Here is a 25894-nt window from a genome sequence, read left to right on the forward strand (position 1 = left end):
GTTAATTTAGATTTTGTAGTATTTTGTGACATTTTTTTATATTTTCATATATTTTATCGCATGCGATTTTTTCAATTTGACTTATAATATTGAAGTGTATATTTTGTAATATTTTTTTCACCTTACAACACAGGTTGGGGCTATTATATACAGATTGCAATTATCGTCCGATCCTCACGAAAATTTTCATAAGGGTAGGGTTAGGGTCAGAAGGGCTAGGCCTATTGGTTTTAAAGATGTCCGCAATATATTTGGGGGTTGAAATGGACCAACAACTAAAAATGTTCCTGATTTGCAGCCGTTATAAAGGTCACAAATAGAAACCAAAAGACACGACATCTACCATGAGGTTCGAGAATAGGACAGCGAGTAGAATGGACCACTACTTTTGTGTGGAAAGTTACCAACATTACTTACAGGCGATATCCGAAATACACAAAAGGCGAACTTCTGTTTTTTTTTTGCTGATTTCGTTGACGAATATATTCAAATATTTTAGGCAAGCAAATTATATAGATGAAACTAAATTTGGAAATACAGAGGGGCCTCTTGCTTTTGGAGATGATCGCAAAATATTTAGGGGTTCAAATGAACCAAAAACAGAAAAAAAAGTTCCTGACCACACAATTGAAGCCAATCGACACGCCTGAGAAGAGAGTTAAGGACAGGGAAGGGTTCGAGCGTTTTTGATGGAAAATGGGCCACAACAACTAACAGCATGATGGAGTGCTTAAATATTGGGCAAATGTCCCTGGTCAAGTCAGTGCTCCGTGACATAATTTCAAAAGAGAAATCTTCCAAAATCGATGTGAATATAAGGGGGCTTCTAACATATTGTAGTGTTGTAGGGTATCACATGGTGGGCCCCGCACGACTATAACCTTTGCTTACTTGTTATACTTGTTTTTTAATTTTGAACTCTTTGTTGGGAGCCATCAGAAGAAGTGCGCCGATATATCCCATCTTCACAGATGTTCTTGCGTCTTGTAGATGTAATAGGATATGTGAATTTTGAAAGTAACGGGATGCTTATTTCGGACTTTATAGTTGTTTTGGTTATTAGAAATCTTGTTTTGGCGAAAATAATTAGTTGTACCAAGTCTGAATTGCATCGAATGTTAATTTCACGTTTTAGGAGCTTCATGGATGCTCAAAATTTTAACCCTTTGTGAGGGAGGTACCAGAAGAAGTGGACCGACATATACCATCTTCGCAGCAGAGCTTGTGTTTGTAGAAATAATGGGATGTATGATGTTTTTTTTCGGATTTTACAATCGTTTTGGTTATGTGAAGCTCTACTAAATATGCAAAGTGGTGTAGGGTATCATAAAGTCGGCCCGCCGACTTTAAGACTATTTTTACTGTTTTTAGAATATTTTTAGATTTTGTATTTTCAATATTTAATACCTTTTAGTGTAAAGGTTCGAGAACCAGAACCTATGTGCCACATAAATAATATAATAATAATATATATAATAATATACATATCTAATTTCATGATTCCGCTGCGACCCACCCCAATACATTTTGCATATGCAATTTACGTATAATAAATTAGCATTACTTTACTAAATACGTTTTTGCACCATAAATAAATGTAAATATTTGACATGTACAAAAATAATGTATATCCGAACAGAAAAATAAAACACCGAAACTGGCTACAATGTTTGACCCAACATGCCAGCAAATTCAAATTTGTTCTTATTTTGTTGTTGTGTTATTCCAAATGGATTTGCATACAAGATTTGACGTAATGCCACTATGGGCTGAGATGATGTCATTAAAATGCTGTTAACAGTAGTTTTTCATTTTCGAATTGTTTTAACATTTTGGGGATTTTCAAAAGAACTGTGTCGCGAATGTAAAACAAAAGGGAAGTGGATATGTTGAATGTTATGGCCATGTTGAGGTAATGTTAATTTACATTTGTTTATGTTAATAACGAAATGTAATGTAAACATAGCATACGATTGTATTTCTCTCTGTAAGCAATATTCTGTTAATGCTATGTTAGTAGAGTAATATTTACTGTTATTGCTGCATTGCTATTTGGGGAATGCTAACCGTATGTGTGCGTGCGTGTGTTTCTTATTGTTTTGTTTTTGATCAGCTGTTTTTCCTGTATGTTGCATGTCGAGCCAACTGCCAACTCAAACCTAATTATTATTTTGTTTGCTTCCAACCCCATGGCTTGACGGTTGGCTGTTAGCTCGTTTGCTGCTGCTGTGTGCTTGGCCATATTTTCCTTCAGTCTGCAAATTTATCGTTACGGCGACGGTTTGATGAATTCGTTGGTACGGTAACGCGTCTGCTAACCAAAAAAGAAACAAAAATATACTGCGTGCGATTTGCTATAAAAAAAATAAAATGCCATACTAAACGAATTTTAAATGGAATTATGCAAATATTCTTCGGCCGAAATTAATACTACATACATGTGAATATCTATATCATATAAAAAAAATAAATATACAAAACCAAAAATTAAAAAATCTAAAATATATTTTACAAATAAAAAAATACATATAAAGGTATATATAATTTGTTAAAAATTCTAGAAAAAAAATTCTCATTTATGTGACCAAAAAAATTTGTTATTTATTGTTATTGCTGTTGAGTGCATTGTGTTGGAGAGTAATTCTTTTTTCATTTTGGTGAAATAGAACAACTAAAGTATCTATGGGATACTAAATATTTTTTTTGCTGTTTTTGTAATTTATATTTGCCGTCTATATTTTGTCGTCAAATAGCAGTGTGGGCGACTCACCACGTAAGGTAATGAAATTGAAATTCGTAACAAACGTGAGTAGGGCAAAAACAAAAAAAAAGCGTCTAAAGCAACAACAACAAATAACATAAACATAAAAAATGCAGATAGTAAACAAAAGTGTGCGTTGTGTAGTGTGTCGAACGTGTATTTGGTTAAATTATTTTTTTACTTTTTGTAGTATTTCATTGTTGTTGTCACTGTGTTTGTTTTGTTTAATTAAATAACAATAACAAAAAGCTGTTAGTAGTGAGCAAAACGGAAAAAAGTTGAATTAGTGACGTTAAAGGCTTATCGATTGGCTCAAAAATATAGAACAAATAACGCTACGAATTTTTTTGTGAAGTAGAGAATTTTTGAAAAATTAAAAATAAATTAACAAAATAAAAGGACACATGTTCTGCTCCAAGAAATGCAGGAATTTGATAGTTTTATAATTTTGCAAAACGAAAATCTAAATTGGAGTTAATGCTTTTGTCTTCAAAATTCCTAAAAATTAGGGTTTTTGCTAATTGCTAGATACAGGGTTGCCCATATTCGACGGACCTTTGGGCCCATTCCAGTCGACGAGGCTTGTCCGCAGCAACATTATTTGCGTCAATTGAATTTTGTACGGGAACAAATGCAAATCAATGCGAATAATCCGTTGTAAAGTGGACCGAGCCATGCCCAACTGCTGAGAACGGCGTTTTTGGGATGTTCTTGGGGACCTCTCAACACTGGCTCGTACGGCAGCGATATTCTCGGCCGATCGCCTTGGTCGACTTTTATATGGCCTCTTCGGATTAGAAAGAGCCTTACCAGTCGAAAATTTTTCGTATAAACGCTTAATGGTGTTCTTAGAAGGCGCAATTCTCACATTTTTTAATGTTTTAAAAGCACGTTGAGTTTTCACAATTGACTTCTTCTGTTGAATGTAAATTTCAACTAATTCAGAAGGCTCGCGTGGCGTGTATTGGTTCATGGTAAAAATCTGCTTGGACTGACGCTTCAAACGCGGTATGTCATTAAGCGATGTGACATCTCTGTCAAAAGTTATGGCGTTGCCAGATGGGTCCGTCGAATATGGGCAACCCTGTACAGGGTTAGAGAGAGAAAAAAAACTGCAACATTTATTTTGATGCCACGGTCGATTAATACAAGCGGAGAGCGACCATCGGCTGTTATGCCGGCCCACACCATTACCATGACCGCCGCTTGAGTTCTGGTGGCCAACCGAAGGTGTACATTTTCAGCTGACCTCTTTGGCAAGTAAACACGATAATTTTCGGCAGTTCACCACTTTCGGCCAAGCGAAGCAACTCTTCAGCTCTTTTGAGTCTGATTTCTTTCTGTTGCAGTGTAAGTTCTTCCACTTTTTGGGATTTTAATGACTTTACACCGATATTTGCTGAATGGAAAATTGCGATATGTTCAGCTCACAAGCCATTTTTCGGCCATTGCGACGCGGGTTTCGATCAAGTCGCTTCTTTACTTTTCGAACCATTTTTGCGGATGTTGCTGTTTTCTTCCGTCCACTTCCTTGATGTCGGGCTACGCTACCAGTATCACGGTAGCGAGCGATGATACGAGACACAGAAGATTTATTCACATTTAGATGCTGGAGTGCTGGAAAATCACAAGTGGCTATCTTTAGAGCCACTTGTGATTTTCCAGCCAAATATATAGAAATCACGCTTGAACTCCATCACGAATAACTTTTTTTCTGGAAAATTCTAACCAAAATGATTTTTTACGCTTTGAAAAAATATAATGAGCTGTCACTGTAATAATTTTAACAGCTGTCGGACGAGTGGCTTAGAAATGACAGCTGTCTGAAGTTGGTTGCGGTTTTTTTTGTTTCACCCTGTTATCTTCGTTCGATTTGCTTTTTATTATGCACCAAACGTGCAATATTGGATTTGGAATTCGGCACTAAGGACCAAATTTGGTGAAAATTGGTTCAGATATAGCTATAGCTCCCATATATAATTTATTCGATTTGTTATATTTTTATTTGTTATATGCAGCTCTACTAAATTTGAAAGGGGTATAGGGTGTCATAAAGTTGGCCCGCCCGACATTTAGACTTTCTTTACTGGTTTTACTTTATGTCTTTGTGTATTTGTTTGTAACTTGGAGAAGAACGTGATATAGACCCATAGTCACTTTTGAGAGTCTTCATAGAATCACTTTCTGAGTCGATTTATGCATGTCAGTTCATCCGCCAGTCCATCTCTCCAAGTATTTTTGTGTACAAAATGTAGGTCGTATTTATTTTTCGATTGAGATGACATTTTCCAAACAAGGACGAACCCTATTGGAATTGGTGGGAATCGGTTGAAATTTAGGTACAGCTCCCTTATAGCTCTTCAACCGAGTTAGGGTTAATTGTGCACCAAATGGCCAATATCAGTCCAAATAGCCTACATTTTGGCATATCCGACCGAATTCAGCAAGTACATCAAATTTGGTGAAAATCGGTTCAGATATAGCTATAGCTCCCATATATGTATATGTTTCATCTGATTTGGGGTTTTAAGTACCTCGCAGTCGTAATATGCACTCCACAAGAATGATACATGGTAGCAGATGCCAAATATAGCCCAGAAATACCTCTGTCAAATTTTATCGAGATCGGTTCAGATTTGGATATAGCTCCCATATATATCTTTATCCGAAATCAGATTTATTGTACTCCAAATGAACTAAATTTGGAACTTCCGACTGAATTCATTCTAGAAACAAGTACTTAAAATCTGGTGAAAATCGGTGTAGATATATGTATAGCTCCCATATATATGTTTCATCCGATTTGGTATTAAAGTCCCTTACATGTGTAATATGCACTCCACAACAGTGATATTTGATATCGGGCATCATATACAGTTCGAAAATGCCTCTGCCAAATTTTATCGGGATCGGTTTATATTTTTATATATCTTCGATAAACATTATCATCCGATTTTAGGTTATTGTCCACCAGATATGTAATACCAGCCCAAATTGGATAGATTTTTCATATTCAACCGAATTTTTTGGGAGCTCTACTATATTTGTATAGTCGGCCCGCCCGAGATTTGATCATTCCTTACTGGTTAAATATATCAAAGAGTGCCGGAGCCTATTATTTGAGCGGTGTATGTTATCACTGTTATATGGAACTTGTGTTTAAAATCATTAAAATATCAAATATCGACATGTACCATCACATGAGGATTATGTAGAAATCGTGCCAATATCGATAAGTTTGTACGAATCTTCGAACTTCCATGCTTCCTACGAACTTCAAACACCACACTTCAGACATTTCGAAAATGTGGCTAAAATGGTCAAAATATTGAGTTTCCAGATGTTCTGTTCTAAGGGGTTACATGAAAACGTAGACCTGGATCGATGGACCAAAATACATTTAAGTAAAATTATTTCCACTTGCCTATTCCGTTTGAAAGCTATAGTGAGTTTCACAGACGGACAAAAAGATTTAAAAAATTTAAAACAATCGACATTAAGTTCTAAATTTCTCTCGGTTCGGTAACATTATATGCGGCTATACATAAAGTGGACGAAATATCAGTTTTAGACACAAATCCGTTTCAGAACATTTGGAGTCGATCTAGAGATGTTCGTCCGCCTGTCTGGCTGGTGGACACGATAACTCTCGACGGTAGTATCCGGGTTTGATAATATTTTTTATCAAACTTATTATTATTATCAAACGCAATATTATTGTCAAACTTAGATTGAGGTTGGAAATTGATAGTTTCGCTCCATCTCTTCTGGCACTTCCCATACAAAAGGACAATATTTTCTAAGAAAACATTTAACTTCATCGAAAGAGAAAGGATGATCCGATTTTGTTAAATTTTTGCAAATCTTTATATTGTTATCTGTGCTAGGTCAGGTGCGAAAATGGACCATATCTACAAACTCAATCAAATACCTCCCCCACAAAGGGTCAAAATTTTATATAATTATTAAATGTGAAATAACGATTCAATTGTCTTCGAGTTCCTCGCATCTCAATATTTTTACCAATACAAGATCTGGTGTGAAGATGGGATATATGTGTCCAGTCTTTCTGGCACCTCCACCGCAAAAGGGTCAACATTTTCAATATGCATGAAGCTCATAAAACGCGAAATTACCATCCAATTTCATTCCGACTTTTAATTTTTGAAACGACCCTTATTATCACCCCATATAGTGTAAAATTATCGCTAAAAGATAGTATGAAGATGGCGCTCGATAATTTGAAGATCATCGCTTTAATTTCACCTTAGGTTTATGATTAGTTATTCTGGATAAGCATTATTTTCTAAGATTTTTGTGTAGCTATTTAAGGACAAATAATATTCTTCCTTTAGTAAAATGTCAAGCCACTTCATATCAGCGTTGATGATCAGTCAAAAATTGGTCACCCAACTCTTTTATGCAGACATACATATTTGGAGATGCTCGATATGGACACTAAATATCTTAATTAGTCACCTTTTTTGAATTAATTTGAAGAGCTTTTCTTTTCAAATTATTTTTTTTTTTTCAAACTAAGTTACCTTGGAGTATTCAGTTTTTGAATATTTTTGTATGCGGTATTTATTAAAAAAAATAAATCAGTCGAACAAAAAATATGTTGTCATTAATTAACATAAATAAACAAATAAAAGAAATAAAAGGCACATTAAATGTGGTTTTGTGTGAGATAAACCACTCTGCCTCAATATCAGCTACTCTCATTGGCTTTTCGACAAACATTTGCGTTAATTTACCGGTTGTTAACAGGGAATACAAAACGCCCGAAAAAACAAAAAATCTCTGCATGCCATTTGAAAAATCTTTGCTAGAAAAACTCGTTAAGTGTCCAGAAATACAACATTTGGCCCTTTGAACATTCATCTGGTGCTCATAGATGGGGAGGTGGGGCTCTAACAAAAGCAACAACGAACGAACAAGCAAACAAATCAAATTTACATCAAAAGGTAAGTTGACAACATGAAAATGTTATTATGATTGCTGTTGTTGCTGTTGTTCCCAAATATACTCTCATGGGTTTGATTTTTGTTGTCTCCAGTGTGTAATAGTTGTCATAATTCCCCCCAATTACCGCTGCCACCTGTCTGCCCTCCATATCAGATAATCAGGTTGCCAGTGGGTATTTGTTTTTGTTTTGGTTTTTTTTTTGGTTTCTTCTCATGAGCCAATACATTAGCATAGATAAGCTGGCATTTAGGGAGGTAAAAGCTTGACATACGCACTCTTACTCACTCTCACCGGCTCGGTTGGTACTTCATTTTGTGTACTTGTACCAAATAATGAAAAAAAAGAGGTGATTACATTGTAGCTGAGAGTAGAGAGAGCTGAGATAGACCCACTCACACTAGCATGCGATATGACGTTAATAAAGATCTCGAGTTTAACCAATTTTTGTTTTTTGTTATGACCATTTTTTTTCGGGTTTGTTAATTTGAGATAAAACCTTTAGAAATTTTGAAAGCAAATTTGAGTGTATGGGACACTCCATAAAGAAAATGATTACATTGGACACTAGGGAGAATTCGTTAGATTTAATTTTGAATAGGGTAAAGTGTCAAAGAAATATGCTAGAATTTTGAATAATAATCCTAATAGATAATACAAATACAAAAAAAAAAAAAAAATAATACACAAAAATATAAAAAATGCCGTATTAGAAAATTGATTTGTTCCATAATTCGGTTCGTAGGAACATTTATTCTCGTAACTTACAACGATTTATAGGGAATATCTCAGTGCATATTCCTAAAAACATTGATTTTACCGAAAAACAATTTTTTTTCAGTGCGGAAATAATTTTGAGAAATGTATGTATTTTGACAGAAATTTCTTGAAAAAAAAAAAAAAATAATAATAATAATAATAATAATAATAATAATAATAATAATAATAATAATAATAATAATAATAATAATAATAATAATAATAATAATAATAATAATAATAATAATAATAATAATAATAATAATAATAATAATAATAATATAATATATAATAATAATAATAATAATAATAATAATAATAATATAATAATAATAATAATATATAATAATAATAATAATATTAATAATAATATAATAATAATAATAATATAATAATAATAATAATAATAATAATAATAATAATATAATAATAATAATAATAATAATAATAATAATAACAATATAATAATAATAATAATAATAATAATAATAATAATATAATAATAATAATATATAATATTAATAATATATTTAATAATAATAATAATAATAATAATATAAGTATATAATAATAATAATAATAAATACTAATAATAATAATAATAATAATAATAATAATATTAATAATAATAATATATAATAATAATAATAATAATATAATATAATAATAATAATAATAATAATAATAATATAATAATAATAATAATAATAATAATAATAATAATAACTAATAATAATAATATAATAATATAATAATAATAATAATAATATAATAATAATAATAATAATAATAATAATAATAATAATAATAATAATAATAATAATAATAATAATAATAATAATATAATAATAATAATAATAATAATAATAATAATAATAATAATAATAATAATAATAATAATAATAATAATAATATAATAATAATAATAATAATAATAATAATAATAATAATAATAATAATAATAATAATAATAATAATAATATTAATAATAATATAATAATAATAATAATAATAATATTAATAATAATAATAATAATAATAATAATAATAATAATAATAATATTAATAATAATAATAATAATATAATAATAATAATAATAATAATAATAATAATAATAATAATAATAATAATAATAATAATAATAATAATAATAATAATAATAATAATAATAATAATAATAATAATAATAATAATAATAATAATAATAATACTAATAATAATAATAATAATAATAATAATAATAATAATATAATAATAATAATAATATTAATAATAATAATAATAATAAAATCCCATTAATTTTTACAAGAACGTCCCTCCCTATTTTCTGTATTTTCATGATTTAAGCGACATTATTAACCGGAAATGTTCCAAATTTGGTATTTGAAGTTCGTAATGGAAACTACAGCCTTTGACAGAAAATTGTCTGTGTAAGTCCACGCCTTCGTATAGCCCCCATATTACGGCACCTCCCGTATTTTGATGATCTTACCGACATTATTCGCCGGAATTGTCTCAACTTTGGAATTTGAAGTTCGTAATGGATACTACAGCCTATGACAGAAAATTGTCTGTGCAGGTCCACGTTTTGGTATAGCCCCCATATATTGGTACCTACCTATATTCCGTATTTTGATGATTTTAGCTACATTATTTACCTTTTTTAAGTTTCGCATTTGAATATTGTAATGGCTTATGGCAAAATATGCTTATGCAGGTCCACGTTGTCGTATAGACCCTAATATAACGGCTACATTCGGTATTTTTTAGATTTGAACAGAATTTTTAACGGTTTTTAGTTTTTTCGTTCCAGATGGTGGAGGGTATTCAAAGTTCGGCCCGGCCGAACTTACAGCTTTTTTACTTGCTGTACAAGTACCAGAAAAAATGGTCCGATCTCTACCATCTTTATAACAGATCTTGTGTTGATAGAAATATTTAAATGTACCAAGTATGAATGGAATCGGATGTTAATTTTTTATGAAAATTTTGACCCTTTGTGGGGCAGGTACCAGAAGCAATAAACAGATATATCCCATATTAACAGAAGATCGTGTTTATGTAGAAATAAGCGGATGTGTGAAATATAAAGAGAACCGGATTCTTATTTCGGATATTTTAATCGTTTTGGTTATTTAAAGCTTTGACCCTTTGTGGAATTGGTACCAGAAGGAATGGTCCGATCTCTACCATCTTTATAACAGATCTTGTATTGATAGAAATATTTAGATGTGCCAAGTCTGAATGGAGTCGGACGTTAATTTCTCGCTTTTATGAGCTTTATGGATATTCAAAATTTTGACCCTTTGCAGACCACAATTAGTGGACCGATTATAACACCAGATCTTGAGCTTATAAAAATATTGGGATGTGTGTAATTTGAAGACAATCGGACTCTTACATCACATTTTATAAGAGTTATAATTATTCAAAATTTTGACCCTTTGTGGGAGGGGTACTCCCCTTGACCTAGCGCTGATGAAAATATTAGGATTAACAAAGTTGGAGCAAAATCGGATTATCCTTTTTCATTGTGTGCAGTAAAATATTTATTTTTATATGTTGTTATTCGTCTTTTTGTGTGGGAGGTACCAGAAGGAGTGGACCGATATTGCCCATCTCCGAACTCGATCTAAGTTTCATAATAATATTACGATGTACCAAGTTTGGACCAAATCGGATACTTCCTTCGAGGGTTATCGTGCGCACCAGCCAGAGAAACTGGCGGACATCGCTAGATCGGCTCCAAACGTCCTGAGCACGGTTCGGCCTCTGTAGCCATATGACTAAGGGCATGAAAATAATTTTTGAGTTTCCACAAGTCTACGATTATGTATGTTTTTTTTTTTGAAAATATTTGTCAAAATGAGAATCCTTTGAAATAAAATTAAAAAAAAAAAATGCAAGAAGTATCTACGACGTATAGCTGGAAGTCGTTGACAAATTATTTTTAAGAATGTCCATTAAAAAATTTAAAATTTATCAAAACTTGGACACGATTTTTTAAAATTTTTTTTATAAAAAAATCACAATTTTAGCCTTTTTATCAGTGTTATAAAAATAAATCGGTTTGCAATTTGAAAATATTCATTGTGGAACCCCGTATTTTTTTCAAGAAGATTAAAAAAATATCCACCCCTTTTTTATTCATTTTTCAATCATCAATGAAGTTGTTTTCTTTATTTGTTTATATATGTATGTATATTCATTTGTTTGTTGTGTTTTTTCTGCCCATTTTCGTATTGATTTTGTTTTCTTGTTGTTTTTGTTATTTTAATATTTGACCCAGAAATGCTGCTAGTTAAAGTTATCAATGAAAACGATTCGAGTGGCAATAAAAATTTACAAATTGATAAAACAAAAATTGTTTGAAACTTGTCTTCGTTGCGGTTTGTTGTTATTCTTGGGAGCAACAAAAAATATATATTTTTAGAAACATACATGTTTATATACACACATATATGTTTGTGTATACGTATTTTTATGACTGTCTATTGTTATGTGCATAAATTTGGCAAAATACTTCGGATTAGCTAAACGCTTTGCTGACTCATTTACCAAACCACCAGCTAATTTGCATGAGGGGAAAAACGCTTTAGACAATTGGACTCCAATGTTGGAATGTTTTTTTTTTTGGTTTATCAATAAAGTTCTTTTTTATCGGAATATTGATAAAAAAAACTTGAACTTTAACCAATTTGCATTTTTAGCGTTTCGGTGATTTTGATACCCTTAGCCTTATGGCTATAGAAGGTATGGGGAACGAATCTTCTATAGACGAGTTATCTTTTTTGGCAATTTAATTTTTTTTGTGAAATTCTATATCAGTCTCAAGGAAAAAGTATGTTTCCCCCATAAAATGTTAAATTTCCTTAAGGATTACTTTTTATGTACGATACCTTATTGTCTGATATCTTTTTACAAAAATAACAGATGTGAATTTTGTACTATTTTTATGCCCTCAGCCATTTGATTTGATGCTTTTATAATTTCATAAGGCCAATACGTACCTCATCGAAATTACGGTTTTAGATCCTAGGCCTCTTTGGGCCAAATACGTTTCAGGACGTTTGGAGTCGATCTAGGTTTGTCCGTCCGTCTTTCTGTCTGGCTGGGTCTTGCGGACAATAACTCTCGAAGCGAGTATTTGATTTGATCCAAACTTGGTACACCGTTATACTATTGTTAAACTTATATCGAGCTCGGAGATGGGAAATATTAGTGTACCCCTTCTGGTACATTCCCCACAAAAGGTTAACATTTGCATAAAATTGGAAATAAACGTTCGATTTTGTTCAAAATTTGCACATCACAATATTTTTTTTTCTTTAAATTAAGCCTAGGTCAGATGCCAAATGGACAATATTGGCCCACTTCTTCGGAGTCTCCTATAGTGGGTCAACAGTTTAAAAATAAAATATATTTGAACTAGTAAGTGCTGCTACGTCGTCAGCGAAATGTCCAAATTATAATTTTAGATTTGTTCCAATAGTTTGTGTTAGGCCTTCTTGGAACTCAAAGTGCACAATTTGTATAGTTTGACAAAAATTTTTAATCAAAACTTCATACATCGTACCAGATTTTCAGACTTTTAAGGTTTTTATTTTATTCAAGTTGTTTTTTTTTTCGGAAATAATAATAGAACCTTTTACACCAAAAAGACTTCAAAATCTTTAATATCCGCCAAATCTCAATCTCAGGCACCAACAGAGACCTTAATATCAAATTTAAGGATTCCGGCTCTATCGCTTCAGCCAATAACAAATTTAGTACTATTCGTACAAATGTAAAATACATTTCCAAACCTCAACCTTAATACCAAATTTCGGGATTACAGAGCTATCCCTTCACCCTATACCCAATTCGATACCACTTAGTACTTTTGGTACAAATGTAGGACGCAATTCCAAAACCATCTAATTATCTAAACCACATACGCTAACAGTGACTTGAGTACCAAATTTCAGGATTTCAGCCTTGTAATTTTCCCCTTTATCTACTTTAGTACAAATATAGTTCACATACACCAAAACACCAAAAGTTTCGGGATTCCAGCAACATCCCTTCACCCTATACCCAATTTAGTACTTTTTTAACAATTATAGTACACATTTCCAAAACCACCCCCATATCTTAACCACAGACAATAAAAGTAACATACATTTAAATTTCAGGATTTCAGCCGAATGCCAACTTCAGTACCACTTAGTACAATAATAGCACGCATATCCAAAACCAGCTCCTTCTCTCAACCACAGACACCAACAGTTACATCAATATAAAATTTCAGAATTTTATCTCTATACCTTTAAGCAATACCAAATATTGTACTATTTAATACTTTTCGTACATTATAGTACACATTTCCGAAACCATATCCATAAATCAGCCTTAGAAACAAATAGTCCTTAATATTAAATTTGAGGATTCTAGCCCTGTAATTCCCCCCATTACCAACTTAAGCACCATTTAGAACAATTATTGTACGCATATGCAAAACCAGCTCATTGTCTTAACCACAGACACCAACAGTGACATCCAATATCAAATGTAGTACCATTCAGTATTTTTCGTTCCAAAACCATGTACATATTTAAATTTCAGATAGCAATGAGAGTATTTCGGGATTCTACTTCTATCCCTTCCCCCAATACCAACTTTAGTACTTTTTGATATTTTTTGTACAATCATTGTACACATTTCCTAAACCACCTCCATATCTCAATATCAAATACCAACAGAGACCTCAATACCAAAACACCTTCATATATCAAACTCACTTTTCAATCTTGATTCTCGAACCAAACTTAATGTTTTTAGCTCTATCCTACATAATAGGAAATGTTACCGCTTTAGAAGTACCATTTCAGAACTTTTTGCAACCTAAAACTTCGAATTTTTGAAAAGCCTTTAGTACAAATTTTCTGCACCCCATCAGATTCTCTCATTTCGGATTCTAGCTCATTGCGTTTTTCCAATACAAAGTATTCAATTATTAGTACATTTTAGTACTTCTCGTACCCTTTTAGAACGAATTTCCAAACACCCAGCCTTATCAAACGCCTACACAAGATCCAACAGTCTAGCTTTTGCTGTTTCGTCTCGGCGTTGATTCTAGGTCAGTCGTTTACTCGTGTCACGCTACTCTTATATACAGGGTGAGATAAACAACTGCAACAAAGTCACAAACAAAGTAAAAAATTTCGGAAATAGCATCAAATTTTAGAATAATTTAGATATGCTCTAATTGGTCACCTTTGGCACGAATTATGGCCTTCAAACGGCCAATAAAACCGTCGCACGCTGCCCGAATGTTGCTATGCGGTATTTTGGCCCATTCCCGGCGAATCGCTTGCTTGAGGTGATCGACACTTTATTACTTTTTAGTGCCAACATTACATTCCAAAATACTCCAGACACAATAATCCACGGGATTGGTTCCGAAGATTTTGGTGGCCATTGTGCGCTAGAAATGAAGCGAGGAACCTCATTTTGTAACCATTCTTGGGTGGCGCTGAGTGCGATGGTACTAAGTCCTGTTGGAATGTCCAAGGTCTGCGGCCAAAATATTTGCGTGCCCAAGGCTTTAATACACCCTCCAGAATATTTTCACGATAGTATTCGACATTTATTCTGATGCCACGGTCGATTAATATGAGTGGAGAGCGACCATCGTCTGTTATGGCGGGCCACACAATCACCATGGCCAGCGCTTGAGTTCTGGTGGTCAACCGAAGGTGCACATTTTCATCTGACATATTTGGCAAGTAAAGATAAACTGCTGAACAAAAAATGTTTTCCCATCGGAGAAAACCAAATTCGGCAGTTCACCACTTTCGGCCAAGCGAAGCAACTCTTTACCTCTTTTGAGTCTATTTTCTTTCTATTGCGGTGTAAGTTCTAGCACTTTTTGAAATTTCAATGCTTTACCCCGAGCTCATTTTTCAATATTTGCCGAATGGAATATTGCGATATGTTCCGCTCACGAGCCATTTTTCGGCCATTGCGACGCGGGTTTCGACCAAGTCGCTTCTCTACTTTTCGAACCATTTCTGGTTATGTTGCTGTTTTCTACCGTCCACTTTCCTGACTTCGGGCTACGCTACCAGTATCACGGTAACGAGCGATGGTACGAGACGCAAAAGATTTATTCACATTTAAATGCTGGAGTGCTCTCACGATAGCCACTTTTGGTTTTCCAGCCAAAAATAAATAAATCACAATATCACATTTGAATAACATTTTTCTGGAAAACTCTCACCAAAATGCTTTTGAACGCTTGTTAATATTATAATGAGCTGTCACTGGAATAATTTTAACAGCTTTCGGACGAGAGGCCGTCTGAAGTTGGTTGCAGTTTTTTCATCTCACCCTGTATATATAGATGATAAACGGACATTTTCTGGAGGTATACATCTGTAGGCAAAACCGACTATTACTTGATAACTGCTTTAAAACATTTTATTTGCTTAGCTTTTTTTTTATTATTTTGTCCCACCCTAATGTTAGCATAACCCGCTTTTTGTGCAAATTTTATAGAATTCATATATTATAATATTAAATTTCACAACAATTTCAGATTTGGCATAGATAGCAAAACAGGTTGGAGCTAATAGAGCGATTAACGATTTATGTTTATTTCTGAAAATATAAAGACATCAACTTGCATTGATATTTGAAAATTATGAAAATTTTTGCATTTTTTTCAATTCGACAATAAATCCTCAGTAAATGACCTACATAACAAAAAGTATAGTATTTTAGTATATTTTTTAACTTTAATTCTCTCAATTTCCATAGAGATTACCCACCCCAAACCATATTAGCCCTGCCCCCCCCCCCCTGCCGACGACAATGTGATATCTGTTTGACATAATTGTGAAATGTTCCTATTCTGTCTTTAACTGACAATGAAATTTTAAACTTGGCATCTTTTTTTGCTGCTGTATGCGGAATAGACAAACTCACTCGAATGTCGACATTTGAAACCATTGGCAGTGAGGCAGTAGTCCGTCAGTCAGTCAGTCAGCCATCCATTCCGTCATCTACAAGATAATACACCAAAAATACAACAACAACAAGAACAACATGAATTTCCGCATGACAAACCCCAAAACGTTTAGAAACAAATGTGCGTGTACTATAGCTTGCTAGCTGTCTGCTTTAGCATGTCTGGTGTTTTTTCCTATTCTTCCGGATGAATGTGTGTTTGAAGACGAAGAATGATGATTAGGAAATTCCTCTAAAGAATGTTTCAGAAAAAAAAGCAAAGCATCAAAATGAAAATATTGTACAAGTGCAAATCTAAATTTAGGCATTGTGAAGTGGGAAATGAAATTATGCATTCTCATGGGGACTGGGGAGGGGAAAGTATTGAATGGATTTGTTTTACATGTATGTGTGTATAAATGTGTGCAGTATTCAGATATAATGGGTCCGAAAAATATCCATAGTGGCCCCAATATTTCTGAGCAGTATCTGATATCTGATACCAAAGATCATTGTTGTGGAGTGTATACAGGGTGAGGTGAAAAAACTGCTGTCATTTCTAAGCCACTCATCCGACCGCTGTTAAAATTATTCTAGTGACAGCTCATTATATTGTTTACAAGCGTACAAAAGCATTTTGGTGAGAATTTTCCAGAAAAAAAGTTATTCGTGATGGAATTCAAGCGTGATAGTGTGATTTCTTTATATTTGGCTGGAAAACCACAAATATTTGGCTAGAGCACTCCAGCATTTAAATGTGAATAAATCTTTTGTGTCTCGTAGCATCGCTCTTTTTGCCGTGATACTAGTAGCGTAGCCCGACGTCAAGGAACTGGGCGGAAGAAAACAGCAACATCAGCAGAAATGGTTCGAAAAGTAAAGACTTGATGGAACGGCCACTTCATTTGGGCTGCCTTTGGACTGAAACTCTCATCAAATAGTCACTCGTTTTGGTTGCATCGGCTATGAAATGAATGCGTTCGGGGTTTCTTTCCCCAATGCACCAATTTTTCTTTCATATTCTTGCATTAATGGAGACCCAATTGCGAAAATTCCTAGACCCAATTGCGAAATTTTCCTCGATTATAGTCCAACAACAATTTAGTACCATTTTGTATCTCTTAGTACTTAGTTTTTTATGCCAAAGTACGAATGTCCAAAGCGTTTCAAACACGTATTTCGCAACAAAAGTGATCCGAATTTAAAATTTAAATTGTTCTCGATCTCGATTATAGCTCAATATCAATTTTGTGTCATTTCGTACTTTTTAGTACTTTTGCGAATGTCCAAAAATTTCGCCTTATTTCAAGATATTAAAACTGTAATGTGCCGTACAGATAGCCCAAAAGTTTGTTGTTAACAATGTAGTACCATTTTGTATATTTCAGTACTTTTTCTACTACGAATGTCCAAAAATGCCGCCTTATTTTAGGAGAGTGATCCAGGCGCATACTTTCATTTAAAATATTCCGTTTCCAGTCGAATAATAATATTGTTGTAGTGTTTATAGTACTTTTAATACTATCAACGAACAAAATTCCAAAAGTCCTTGATTATTTCTTTTTAAGATCTAGCTCTTCCCGATAATTTAATCAAAATGTTGTGCCTTGAAATACCCGGTGATAATTTCCCGGTATGTTTGTATGTTTTTTTTTTATTCGATCTTTAAACACAAACTCATTTCTAAATATTTTCGCCAAATATTTAAAGACCCTACCCATAGCATTTATTTCCTTACTCAGATAATGAAAGTTCCTACATGTTCCTCATAATATAAATTGACCTCGACACCATTTGTTGTTCCCCAGCTGGATTATCCTATTGACGATTCAAGTGTCCTTCAACTTTCCTCGGGCGCTCTGTTGCATATTGTCAACGTAACAACCAAATTAAGAGCACTCGGCAATTTTAGGTTACCTTGTCCCATTCATTACAAACTGATGGTAATTGAACAATAACAATTCCGCAATATTGGTTTCATTGATGATGTTGCTACATTTCAATTTAAATTTTTATTAAACCAAAACTACTGCTGCTCCTCTATCTTTAAAATAATAAAGCTCAAGTACAACAAAACTCAAGCAACTATTGATTTTCGTTAGAGTAAGGTATGCCCCCGAATGGCCTTCAAAGAGTCAGCTGGTTGCTTTTCTGTTTGTCGTTTTTTTTTTCATACACTAATCCATGGTAGTAACCAAGCAGCCAGCCAGCCATCCTTTGCTTTGAGCCCATTCATCCATTCTTCTAGTACGGGGGTATGATGTTAAACCAACACCCCAAAAAACAGAGTTACAGTTGCAGCTGTAGCAGCAACAAGAATGCAATCTCTGCTCTAAAGGACATGCACAGCCAAGAGACAAGCAAACAAGTGCATAGAACACAAACAATTTACAAGGACAAAGGACGACGAAAAACAGATGATTGCAAGGATGACGGACGATGTGATGTTAGTTGTGTGTGTGTGCTACACCATATGCCATCACACCCATACCCCTCATTCCAATTGGTATTCCAATTTATTGCTATAAACCGGTATATTATATCATACCCAACTTGGCTGCATCCAACATGTTGGCTGCCGGTATTAAATTTTCATTTTCAATATTTGATGCACCAACATGTTCGCTGTTCACTTCGCAGGCCATGCAACTTGTTTGCCCTGCCCTTCTACCAACTGCAACCAATTGCATTTGGTTCGACAACTGCCGCAATGCGTAAACCATTCATTTGGGGGAATCTGCTGTTGTTGTTTCTCCTCCGCTGTTGCTTGCTATTATTATGTGGTTCCGAATAAATATTATCAGCAAATGAATAAAATACAAAGGCCAAAGCCACAACAATAATAGCAAAAATAATTTTGGGCACAGTGCTGTGCATAAATAATAATTGCCAAAATTTTGAGAACACATAAAGAAGGTTATTTCAGAAGGGCGTTTTTTTTTTTTTTGAGGAGAAGACAGATGATCTATTAGCGCAATTTGTAGAGAGACTTTCTAGAGGTTATTGAGATTATTAAGAGGGTTCTTAACAAGTTAAAAAGTATCAGTCGATTTTGCCAACAGATCAGATCGATTTTTTAAATATATTTTGACTTTTGTTATAATTATTCAAAATGTTCACCCTCTAGTGAGTAGGTTCCGAAGGAATAACCCAATATTGTCCATTTCGAATCGTACCAGATTTGGACTATATTGGTTACTTCCTTCACTTGATATGAGATAGGTGATAATTTTTAGAAAATGTGAAAATGTCCGTACAGGTATAGTCGACCGAAGTGTTCAATGTTCATACTTCATCCAATACAGATAAAAATATTGGTATTGGCAAAATTACAAGAATTACGAATCGAAACTCAATTTAATGTAAAATGGTAAATTCAATATTAATTTCAGGTTTCTGGTTGAGAGAAATATTCAGATATAGCAAGTTGTAAGAAATTGCTGACATTTTTCGCACGTTATGACAAATAAAAATATTGAAAATTGAGACCCTTTGTGGATGAGGTAGCAGAAGGGGTTCGAACATATATATCATCTTCACAGCAGATCTTGTGTTAGGAAAAATGTTTGTGAGTGCGTGAAATTTGAAGAGAGTTGGGTGCTTATTTCGCTTTCTTTGAGCGTTTTGTTTTTCAAAATCTTGAAACCAATGTTGGGGAAGTTCCAGAAGAAATGGTCCGATCTCTGCCATATTTATAACAGATCTAGTGTTTATGGAAATATTGAGATGTACCAAATCTGAATGGAATCAAATTTTAATTTCGCGTTTTATGAGCTTCATGGGTATTCAAAATGTTGACCCTTTGTGGGGGAGATACCAGAAGGTGTTTACCGATATACATGGTGAGATAAAAAACTGCAACAAAGTCAAACGCCATACTTTTTAAACTTTTTTTTTTAAATTATTTAGAATGAAAACAAAAATTGTCGGAAATTGCATCATATTTTAGAATAAGTTTAGTTTTCTTCGAATTGGTCACTTTTGGCACGAATTATGGCCTTCAAACGGCCAGTAAAACTGTAACACGCTGCCCGAATGTCGATGAAGCGCTTGCTTGAGGTGATCGAAACTCTGGTATTTTTTAGTGCCAACCTTGTTTTCCAAAATACTCCCGACACAATTTTGAGTGGATTGGTATCCGGAGATTTTGGTGGCCATTGTGCGCTGGAAATGAAGCGAGAAACCTCATGTTGGAATGTTCAAAGACTGCGGCCAAAATGTTTGCGTTCCCAAGGCTTTAATACACCCTCCAGAATATTTTCGCGATAATATTTGGAATTTATTCTGATGCCACGGTCGATAAATACGAGCGGAGAGCTACCATCGGCTGTTATGGCGGCCCACACCATCACCATGGCCGGCACTAGAGTTCTGGTGGCCAACCGAAGGTGCACATTTTCAGCTGACCTCTTTGGCAATTAAACACGATCATTTTGTTTGTTTACAAACTGCTGGATAAAGAAAGTTTTCTCATCGGAGAACGGAAAAAACAAATTCGGCCAAGCGAAGCAACTCTTTAGCTCTTATGAGACTATTTTCTTTCTGCTGCGGTGTAAGTTCTTGCACTTTTTGGAATTTCAATGCTAAATTGTTTATAAATTCATTCGATTTTTTTAAGGTCCCTAAGTAAGTACTCAAATGTCTGTTCTTACTTTGACACGAGGAATGTTAATCCGAAAATTTCCAAAAGTGTTGAAGAGGGGTTGGGGTGGGGGAGTTCCCTACTCTAATTTGGTTACTTATCAAAGTAAACTTGCAAAACATACGAGTCTTTTATTATACCCTCCACCATAGTATGGAGGGTATATTAAGTTTGTCATTCCGTTTGTAACACCTCGAAATATACATTTTAGACCCCACAAAGTATATATATTCTTGACCAGCATAAAATTCGATGTCGATTTAGCAATGATAGTCCGTCTATCTGTCTGTGGAAATCACTCTAGCTTCCGAACGAAATGAAGTAAAATGATAAAAATTTGCTCAAATGTGTATTATGTCTGCAGGACTTTTGGTATTGAAAATGGGCTACGTAGGGCCACGTCTTCCTATAGACCCTATATAACGGTACCCCCGATTTTCGGTATTTTATGTTAGCGACATTATTTACCGGAACTATTTCAAATTTCGTACTTGAAGTTCGTAATGAATACTACGGAATTATTTCAAATGTTGTATTTGAAGTTCGTAATGGATACTACTACCTATGCCACAAAAATATCTGTGCAGGTCCACGTTTTATAACCCCCATGGTACCTCCCTATATTCGGTATTTCGTTGATTTTAGGTACATTATAAACAAAATTTTTTTTTTTCAAGTTTTTCATTTGAATATTGTAATAGCTTATGACAAAAGTTGCCTATACAGGTCCACGTCGTCGTATAGACTCTAATATACGGCTACATTCGGTATTTTTAAGATATTAACAGGATTTTTAACGGATTTTATTTTTTTGAAAATTTCCAAATTTGTACCAAATGGTGGAGGGTATACAACGTTCGGGCCGGCCGAACTTACAGCTTTATTACCTGTAAGCTCTACTTTAATAATCTTCTGCATTTTCCCCGTAATTATTGCAAAAATTTAATTTTGTCTCAAAGTGTCATTATTTTACTATAAAAAAATATATTTTTCTGATTTTTTTGTAAATTATAAATCTTTTCCAAAAATTCATTAAAAACATTAACATTAAAAAACACACACACTCAAGTAAAACTGTAAACATTCGAAAACATTCATCTATGCCTGATATTCAGTTCAGTACTGAACTCCTGCTGTTTTGCCTACAAAGCTGTGTATCGAACATTGCCTCGGGCACTTTGGAAGTGTCAGTTGTATCCATTCAAGTGTTGGTTGCATATTTTACCGGTCGTTCGTTGTCGAGAGTGTAAAATACTCAGGTGAATACCAAAAATGAGCAGCACCCAAACTATTCTCCACATTTCCTTCATCCCTCCTCCCCTCCCCACCCTCCGCCTGATGGCATTTTGTGTAGCACTTGTTATTGGCCACTTAAGTGTTACATTTACAATGAACCCTGTGAGCTGTGAGAGTGACTAAGTCATTGCGATAGGTAGTTGTTGTTGCAGTTTATTTGTTTGTTTTCATTTCTAAAAATGCATTCCAAGAGCAGTACATCGAACGAACATTGTTGTCTAACGCCTCAGGAAGGAGCGTTTTTTTAGTTTTTGGTGTTTTTATAGTTTTTTTTTTCTTTAGCATGCTAGTGTTTTGAGGATGAGTCGTAGCGGAATTTGTATTTGCATTTATTTCGGGGCTAATTTGTAATAAATAATCCAATGAGTGCCAGTAGTACAACTGCTGAACGAACACACCAACGAGCTGATAACTTCTTAATTTATTGTTTAACCTAAATTTCTAGACATTATGGCTGGTCGAATGGTTGGCTGGCTGACTGGCTGCCGGGTTTTCCAAATGATTTTCATTTCTGGTGTAGTTTTCACTCTCTCTTTCTCTTGAATTCTGCTACTCCAGCTGTTGTTTAGATTAAAATAAGTGAGTATCTGAACCACAAAAACACTTGTAGACCAATAATTTGCCAAAAAAGGAAAATTGAGTTAAGATTTTGTTTTGAAATGAAAATAAATGTTAATGGATTTTAGTCTCTATAAATGTGTATTTTCTTAGTTACTTTCTTGCCGATGGCAATATTATCTTTTAGACACTTCATTCTATGTTATTTTTATAATGCAAGTGTGTACATAAAACCAAGTATCCTGTTATCAGTGACGCCATAAGTTCAAGTACCCAGCCAATTGATTTTTCAAAGTGCAATGGAAATAAAAATACGGAAGTACTTACTGTTTCGATTTTATCTTTTATAGGAAATTAAAAAAAAAATATGTAGGTTAGATAGTATTAATTGGGTTTGCCGACAGCTGTGTAGAATCTCAGCCTATTCCATTCTCACATTTTATTTCTTTTAATTTCAGAATTTTACAAAATCACCGACTAATTTTTTCTATACGTGGACCTGCATAGCCAAATTTTTTCCATAGGCCATAACAATATTCTAATACGAAACTTGAAAAAAAAACCCGGTAAATAATGTAGCTATAATCATCAAAATGCCGAATATAGTGAGGTACCGATATACGAAGACCCTAACCTACATTGACTATTTTCTGTTACAGGCTGTAGTACACATTAGGAACTTCAAATACGAAATATGAAACTATTTCGGTGAATAATGTCGCTAAAATTAACAGAATATCAAATAGAGGGAGGTACCGATATATGGGACCTATTCGAAGACCTGGACCTGCATAGACAATTTTCTTTTATAGGCTCTAGTACCTATTAGGAACTTCAAATACGAAATTTCAAACAATTTCGGTGAAGATTTAACCTAAATTCTTCATAATACCGAATTTAGGGAGGTATCGATATATGGGACCTATACCAAGACCTGGACCTGAACAGATAAATTTCTGTCATAGACTGTAGTTCCCATTACGAACTTTAAATAAGACATTTGAAACAATTCCGGTGAATAAGTTCCCTAGAAGCATTAACATACCGAATATTGGGGGGGGGGTGTCGTTATGTGGGGGCTATGCGATATCGTGGTTGTATTCCAGGGGGTAAAGTGCTTAGAAAGAACTTTGAAAGTAAATCTAAAATCTAAATTTTTAAAAATACGGGGTGACTGCTGTCATTTCGAAGCCACTCGTCCGACAGCTATTAAAATTATTCCAGTGACAGCTCATTATACTGTTTACAACCGTCCAAAAGCATTTTGGTGAGAATTTTCCAGAAAAAAGTTATTCGTGATGGAATTCAAGCGTGATAGTGTGATTTCTTTATATTTGGCTGGGCAAACCACAAGTGGCTGTCGTTTGAGCACTCCAGCTTTTAAATGTGAATAAATCCTTTGTGTCCTGTACCATCGCTCGATATACTAGTAGCTTAGCCCGACGTCAAGGAAGTGGATGGGAGAAAACAGCAACATCAGCAGAAATGATTCGATAGTAAAGAAGCAACTTAATCCAAACCCGCGTCCCATTGCCGAAAAATGGCTCGTGAGCTGAACATATCGCAATATCCCATTCCGGAAATATTGAAAAATGAGCTCGGGGTAAAGCCATTGAAATTCCAAAAAGTGCAAGAACTTACACAGCAAGAGAGAGAAAATTGACTCAAAAGAGGTAAAGAGTTGGCTCGCCTGGCCGAAAGTGGTGAACTGCCGAATTTGGTTTTCTCCGTCTCCGATGAGAAGATATTCGTTGTCCAGCAGTTTATAAACAAACAAAGTGATCGTGTTTACTTGCCAAAGAGGTCACGGCTGGCCACCACAACTCAAGCGCCGGCCATGGTGATGGTGTCTGTCGCCATAACAGCCGATGGTTGCTCTCCGCTCGTATTAATCGACCGTGGCATCAGAATAAATGCTCAATATTATCGCGAAACTATTCTGGAGGTTGGATTAAAGCCTTGCACATGCAAACATTTTGGTCGCAGACCTTGGACATTCCAACAGGACTCAGCACGCCCAAGAATGGTTACAAAATGTAGTTCCTCGCTTCATTTCCAGCGCACAATGACCACCAAAATCTCCGGATACCATTCTGTTGGACTATTGTGTTTGGAGTAGTTTGGAAAGCAAGGTTGGCATTAAAAAATACCAAAGTGTTGATCACCTCAAGTAAGCGCTTCGCCGGGAAGGGGCCAAAATAGTGCTGAGCAACATTCGGGCAGCGTGTGACATTTTCATTGGTCGTTTAAAGGCCATAATTCGTGCCAAAGGTGACCAATTCGAACAAATCTAAAATTATTATAAAATTTAATGCTATTTCCGACATTTTTTTTGCTTCCATTCAAAAAAAAAAAAAATAAAATAAAAATAAAATAAAATAAATAAATAAAAGAAATGTAAAAATTATGGCGTTTGACTTTTTTGCAGTTTTTTTATCTCACCCTGTATATGGAAGCTATAGCTATATCTAAACCGTTTTTCAACAAAAATGAAGTACCTGCTTCTGTGCTGAATTCAGTCGGAGGTGCCAAAATTCAGTACTGATATTAGCCATTTGGTGCACAATGCACAATATATATGGGAGCTATATCTGAACCGATTTTCAAAAATTTTGTTTCTAAGACGAATTCTGTCGGAATTGCTAAATTTCAGTTTATTCGAGTTGATATTAGTCATTTGGTGCACAAAAAACCTCAAATCGAATAATGATATATATGGGAGCTATATCCAAATTCGAAGCGATCGTGACAAAATTTTAGGCACATATTTCTGAGCTGTATCTTATATCTGGTACCAATGGTCATTGTTGTGGAGTGCATATTACGCATGTGAGTGTATTAAAATCCCAAATCGGATAAAACATATATATGGGAGTTATTGCTATATTTGACCTGATTTTCACCAAATTTGATGTATTGCTTT

At 34.1% G+C, this 25894-nt stretch overlaps 1 protein-coding gene across 3 annotated transcripts in view; it reads left to right on the plus strand.

The window, feature by feature from the left end:
* The first annotated feature begins 2217 nt into the window (after nt 1-2217).
* LOC131800892 (aminopeptidase N-like) overlaps nt 2218-25894 on the plus strand; it is a 280466-nt gene continuing 256789 nt past the window's right edge. Inside the window, exon 1 of one of the 3 annotated variants that reach the window (XM_059118752.1) lies at nt 2218-2534. The gene's annotated coding sequence lies outside the window, so the exon portion shown is untranslated. The remainder of the gene's footprint in view (nt 2535-25894) is intronic. The other 2 variants (XM_059118760.1, XM_059118764.1) reach the window with 2 other exon arrangements.

The sequence above is a fragment of the Musca domestica genome, unplaced genomic scaffold, assembly GCF_030504385.1.
Source record: "Musca domestica strain aabys unplaced genomic scaffold, Musca_domestica.polishedcontigs.V.1.1 1, whole genome shotgun sequence".
NCBI lineage: Eukaryota > Metazoa > Arthropoda > Insecta > Diptera > Muscidae > Musca > Musca domestica.